This window comes from Lynx rufus, unplaced genomic scaffold (genome assembly GCF_022079265.1).
Source record: "Lynx rufus isolate CCGP_SWC_20201006 ecotype Redwood Valley unplaced genomic scaffold, mLynRuf1.p SCAF_20, whole genome shotgun sequence".
In the NCBI taxonomy this organism is placed as follows: Eukaryota; Metazoa; Chordata; class Mammalia; order Carnivora; family Felidae; genus Lynx; species Lynx rufus.
In genome coordinates, this window is record NW_025814835.1 from 5655554 (window position 1) to 5661722 (window position 6169).

Consider the following 6169-nt stretch of genomic DNA (forward strand, 5'->3'; position numbering starts at 1 on the left):
TCACACCTGGTGCTGGCTGATTTCTGTTGTGCGAATATTCTTACCATGGGTGAATTCAGTCTCCTGATGATGCCATTGACACAGGCTGGGGACGCGGCGTGCTCTTCAACAGCACTCTGGCTCAAGTGCCTGACCATCCACGCCTCTTCCCTCTTCTCATCCTTAAGGTTTTGGTTCTCAGGGTGCCTGGTTGGCTCAGTCGGTTCAGCATCCCATTCTTGGTGTCGGCTCACGTCATGATCTCACAGTTGGTAGGTTTGGGCCACACGTCGGGCTCTGCGCCGACAGTGCAGAGCCTGCTTGGGATTCTCTCTCTCCCTCTCTCTCTTCCCCTCCCCTGCTCACGCTGTCTCTGTCTCTCTCAAAATAAATAAATAATCATGAAAAAAAAAAGATTTCAGTTCTCATACTCAAGCAGTATACTCGTAGGACATGACTTTATATCGTATTATGTCCTCCTAATAGGACTTTCCACCCTCTGTCATGATTTTTTTAAATTTCTGTCCATGCTACCATGTACCCTACAGATGGGGAGAGGCCTTGTCCATTTTGTTCACGTCTGAATTCCAAGAGTATCTCAGCACATGGCATACACTCAATAAATGTACATCAAATTAAAGAAGACGACTTTGGGCAAGGCAAAGATGAGAAGCTCTTTCTTTGACCATTTATATGAATAATTTAATAGGTTATAACGAAAGTGGCTAGCATGATAATATTTGAGTACCTATGACATCTTTATCAAGATGAACTTCTTTAAGATAAAATGAGAGATCCTCCCCTGCTCTCTCTTATAGAAAGATACACACAGACAGCACAAGATGCTATTCTGTTAAGCCAAGATTGGTCTTCTGGACTTCATTGCAGAATCCTAGAATGGAGGGGGGCTACAGCAAAACTTAGGGATGGGAGAACACGTGTAGAGTCCTGGAACTCACACACTCTCATTTATCACCATACCTTTTAAAATTTCGTGTCTCCAGTAGAGGGTACAGAGAAGTCTGGGCTATGATTGACACTGTGTCAATGCTTGTTGAGTTGAAACTAATAAGGATTAACTTAAAGGGGCGGGGTAAGGTGATAAAAATAAATGATTTTCCAGATCCTCTTGAGTCAAACTTGATAATGTGGATATTTCATTTTACTTTACAACTTGGTCTTCATTAATCCCTAGATGTAAGCATACTTGAATACCTCTGAATTTTCAGAGTCAGCTACAAATGGCTTGGGGACTGCTGTTGAGATAATTGAAGAAAACCAGCCCACAGATTTTTGAAGGATGGTGTTGGGGTATGTGCTGACTGTCTCATGGATTTATATTCTTTGCTATATTCTGATAATTTCAGAGGCAAATATAACCGACTAGAATAGGTATCTTTTCTCTTGGCTTCCAACAGGAAAAAAAATGTCCTATGTGTCTTTGTGTTCATGGCAAGATGTTTGATTGTTCTATGTATAAAGTAGAAAGTAAAAGATCTACTAAACTGTAAAGAGGCATAGAAAAAGAAATGAAATGAAAGGATTCTGTGTCTCTAAAATGATGGAGAAATTTGCATTGAGAGAACATGTATTTTATGGGGGCCTGGGTGGCTCAGTTGGTGAAGCATCAGCCTTTTGGTTTTAGCTCAGTCGTGATCTTGCAGTTTGTGGGATCGAACTCCACATCATGTCGGGCTCCACACCAATGGCAGGGAACCTGCTGGGGAGTCTTTCTCCCTCTTTCTCTGAGCTCCCCCCCACACCTCTCTCTCTCTCTTTCAATAAATAAACTTAAAAAAAACATTTATTTTAAAAATATGTGTTAAAAAATCATAACATTTTCAGGGAGTTATGAAAAAGAATGGTTAGACACTTAGACACCTGATCTTTTTTATAAACATTTATCCCATTGTGTTCTGTTACTTTTGCTTCCAAATCACCCTTCCTCTCCCTTTTTTCAAATTTCTAGTGTACCATCATTGAAAACCTTGGAAAACTTTGCCTAATATCAGAAGAGCAATTAATCTGATGATTCCATTCAAGCACAGTATTTTCCCTTGATATTAAGCTAGTTATCTTAACAGTGGCTTTCTTTCCCTTCACACAGCAGCAAACCCTCCCCCTCCCCGAAGCTTCTCCTAGTTGGAATTTTATTTTCCTTGCTTTCTTGTCTAAGCATGGAGCAGTTGAAACTCTCCCATTTGTCTCCACAGTCTGTACAAATCCATGTACTTGTTCCTACTGCTAATCTAATGTTCATCCACATCATTGTTGAGCTTTATTCATGATCTTCATTTTTCCAAGTATCCTAGACCAGGTATTTTGGCTGCCAGACCTGGTATTTTGACTGGACTTCAGGGCTCCAGAAAACAAGGGCCAAGTTCATTTAACCAAACTTATATTTCTGCATGCACCAGAAAAAAAAAATTGTGTGTGGAGGTAACTATGTTTATTCATGTTTTTGGCCAATTCTACATGGCTCATTCCTCAATTACATTATAGTTTTTCTCTTTCTTTCTCTTTGACCTGTGCTTTCGAAAAGATTCTATTTAGCCTCTGCATTTGGGAGCAGCTGGAAACAGAATGGAATTCAATTCACTATATGGAATGCTTTGAATTGTCTATCTTTGGCTGGGTTTTTAAAATGTAATAGAGGGTGTCATGGAGGGAACTTATTTTGGAAATCCAGAACTCATTTGCATCCATATTGTATTTTGTGTCAAGGATTTAGGAAGGTCAAACCCTCTCATTGAGTTCATATAATAGATAGAGGTCACTCTTCTCTGCAGACAAAAATCCTTGATGATATTTATTCATGAACCGGGACAATCTCAACAGTAAAATAATTCATTGCCCAAAATATCTTTGCTGAAAAATTCAAATAGCCAGATGGTGGTTGTGTAGCCTTATATCCTTTGAAAATACGCTGTAGTCAACAGATTATAAGTCAGTGAGGAAAAGAGGGGTTGATATTCAGTGTAAATGAAATGTGATCATAACCATGTATCTCCTATATGCAGAATTACAAGAGGATAAGATGACAGAAAAAAAATTCTATTTTCCTTAGTACAGGTCATATTTTGTGCTAAAAACAGATATTCTTGACTTTGACTCTTCATAATTTCACAGGCTAAGAAAGTCCAGGACATCGCTTCTCGGCCTTTTGGCTAAGATCAAGTGTAGAAAGTTCAGGACATCTGCTCTCACTCAAAAAGTAACCATTGGAACATACATAAAGACCTGATGAAGGGCCTTCTGCATCATAAAATTCAATCATTTAATTCATCATTATTATGTAATATTAGGGCAAATCTATCAAGCCTTTTGCCTTATTTTGCTAATCAGGATTAAATGTTACTCACCAATTGAAGAATTCCAAACAACTGTTACCCACTTCTGATATATGTACTTGGCTTCTCTTGTTGCCATTTTAGCTGTGGATATGGTCCAGAGTTGGGGCTTAGAAATATTTAGGCCTTACAACTGGGACAACGTAATTATAACAACTGGGACACGTAATTGTAGTTATCTGACAAATACAATTGTCTATAATGGGCTGTGTTTGTTCTTTTGCAGACAACACTATGTTATGCATTTTGAAGGCAGCGTCACTGATTCGGTGACACGTGGCCGAGCTTCTGAGGTTCTGGTCACCTCCTTCATGCGAACGGTTACGGAAAACTGTCACACTATCGAGAAGATGGTTTTTTAAACCACTAAGAAGTGAAATCTGTCATAATGGTCAAAATAAGGATTATAGGAGATAAAATTATCATTGATGAAGCCACTTTGGTGACAGAATTCTCATTTTCCCTATGCCTTCTGCCTTTCCTTCATCTACTAGCCTTCAAATTTGCCATACATTTTGCCATGGAAACATGTTACTTTCTATTGTTCCCCTGACATGTCAAATGTGGCATTCCCAACCCAGTACCTGGACAGAAAATGGTATGCGAAGTCCCCATTTTGGACTTCATAAAAATATGAAGCTCAGAGTCCGTTTGAATAGTAAAATAGAAAGTCAATTTAAATGATAGAACTAAAAACTCACTAAAACCAATAAATGAAAATGTGAGATGTCGTACCTAAATTGCACTCACATCATCACAATTGTACAATTACACAAAAAGAAAAAAATCCGTGAATAAATTGTAAAATTATGAGGAATTTTTGTTACTTAATTGTCATATGCAAAGCTTTGCTTTTCAATGGGTCCTTAGAGACACATTTTTATCCCTGCCTAGAACTACGGGCTGTATCCAAACACATAATGGGGAATTATTTAGCTAACTGAATGGAAGCCATAAAAGCAAAAGAAATCCAGCAACCCAAAAGGAGGTAGTTTTAAATGTGGGCACAATGGGGTGTTGTGTCTGTATTTAGGATTACGTGATTCAAAGTACACGTGCTAAAAGTTTCTCCACCAATTTAGCACACATTTGGGGAAAAGAATTATCTCCAGACCTTGTCCGTAGAAACAGCATGGATATTCTTTCAACAGATTTCAGTAGGAGATAAGTGAATACTTATTATGTATGACATATTGTACAAGATACAAAGTTAAATACAACGTGGTGGGTCGAAGTCTATGTATAAAGAAAGAGTTACACTGACACGTACTTTAAAAACTGTAATGTTCTGAACCCAGGAAGAATGTACTTGCAGTTGCTATCAAAGTTTGAAGCAGAATGCCCAATATAAGAACTTCAAATAAGGTATTAGAATTATTCACGAATCTGCTCTGGCCTCACTCTCTCTAGGTCACTGCATCTACTTCCGTAGCTTTATTTATATTGATTTGTAAAGCTGTATCTCCTACTTTTTTTTTTTAATTTTTTTCAGTGTTTATTTATTTTTGAGAAACAGAGAGAGACAGAGTATGAGTAGAGAAGGGGCAGAGAGAGAGGGAGACACAGAATTCAAAGCGGGCTCCAGGCTCCGAGCTGTCAGCACAGAGCCCGACGCAGGCCTCGAACCCACAAACAGTGAGATCATGACCTGGGCCAAAGTCAGATGCCCAAAGACCGAGCCACCCAGGCGCCCCTGTATCTCCTTCTTACATCTCCCCCGTCAGCCTGACAGTCTTCATCCATCTGCCTACACAACTCTCCCAGGTGGATATCCCAAGTACCTCAAGGTTTCCCTCTTCCCCAACTCCTTTTCCAAGCTTACCCATCACCCAGAATGCCTCATTCGAACATATTAATGCTTTCTCGTGGTCTTCAAATAAATGCTGGCACCTCTAACTCAGTTTTCAAGTGTCATGTACGTGGGCGACATCTGTCTCTCCTTGTCGAGAACCCTTGTCTGTTCTACTGAAGAGGAAGCACGGTTCCCTTTTGATCGGACGGGAGGCGCTGCCTCTATCTTCTGGAGCCCAGAGCTCTCCAGCGTCCTGGAGAAGGTCGTCTGGAGAAATGGTGTCCTTGGAGCACAGACCTGCAGAAGCATGCGACTGTGCGGAAGAGGTGGCTCTCAGCCTCCTCACGTCCAGAAGCCCCCTCTTACGCACCCGCTCGCAGATACAAAATATTTCTGTGCTTTCTGATTTTCACCATGCTTCTTTCGGGCTCTAAGATTCCAGTTCCACTTCTCCTTTTGCCTGGCTGACCTCTATGCCTTCTAGAATCTCAGCTCAAACGTCACCTACTGAGGGAGGGTCTGCTGGCTCCACCTCCGTCCCCCCGCTTCCCCTTTCCTTGTGCTCGGAATCCTTGTACTACCTGCTGCATTTTATTTACACGCCTGCTTTGGAAGTTCCACGGGGCAGGGGCAGGGGCTCTTTTATTTTCTAATTGCGGCAAAATTGCCGAAACATAATACTTAATACTTACTTTAAAAAATTTTTTAATGTGGGGCGCCTGGGTGGCGCAGTCGGTTAAGCGTCCGACTTCAGCCAGGTCACGATCTCGCGGTCCATGAGTTCGAGCCCCGCGTCAGGCTCTGGCCTGATGGCTCAGAGCCTGGAGCTTGTTTCCGATTCTGTGTCTCCCTCTCTCTCTGCCCCTCCCCCGTTCATGCTCTGTCTCTCTCTGTCCCAAAAATAAATAAACGTTGAAAAAAAAAATTAAAAAAAAAATTTTTAATGTTTATTTTTGAGAGAGAGAGAGAGAGAGAGCGAGCAAGACAGGGGCAGAGAGAGAGGGGCAGAATCCCAAGCAGGCTCCAGGCTCTGAGCCGTCAACACAGA

At 41.0% G+C, this 6169-nt stretch overlaps 1 non-coding gene across 1 annotated transcript; it reads left to right on the top strand.

Annotated features, from left to right (window-relative positions):
• Positions 1–3126: 3126 nt before the first annotated feature.
• LOC124517174 (U2 spliceosomal RNA) lies at positions 3127–3321 on the top strand. The gene has a single exon (XR_006963329.1). It is a non-coding gene; the product is annotated as a U2 spliceosomal RNA (small nuclear RNA).
• The last annotated feature ends 2848 nt before the right edge of the window (positions 3322–6169 follow it).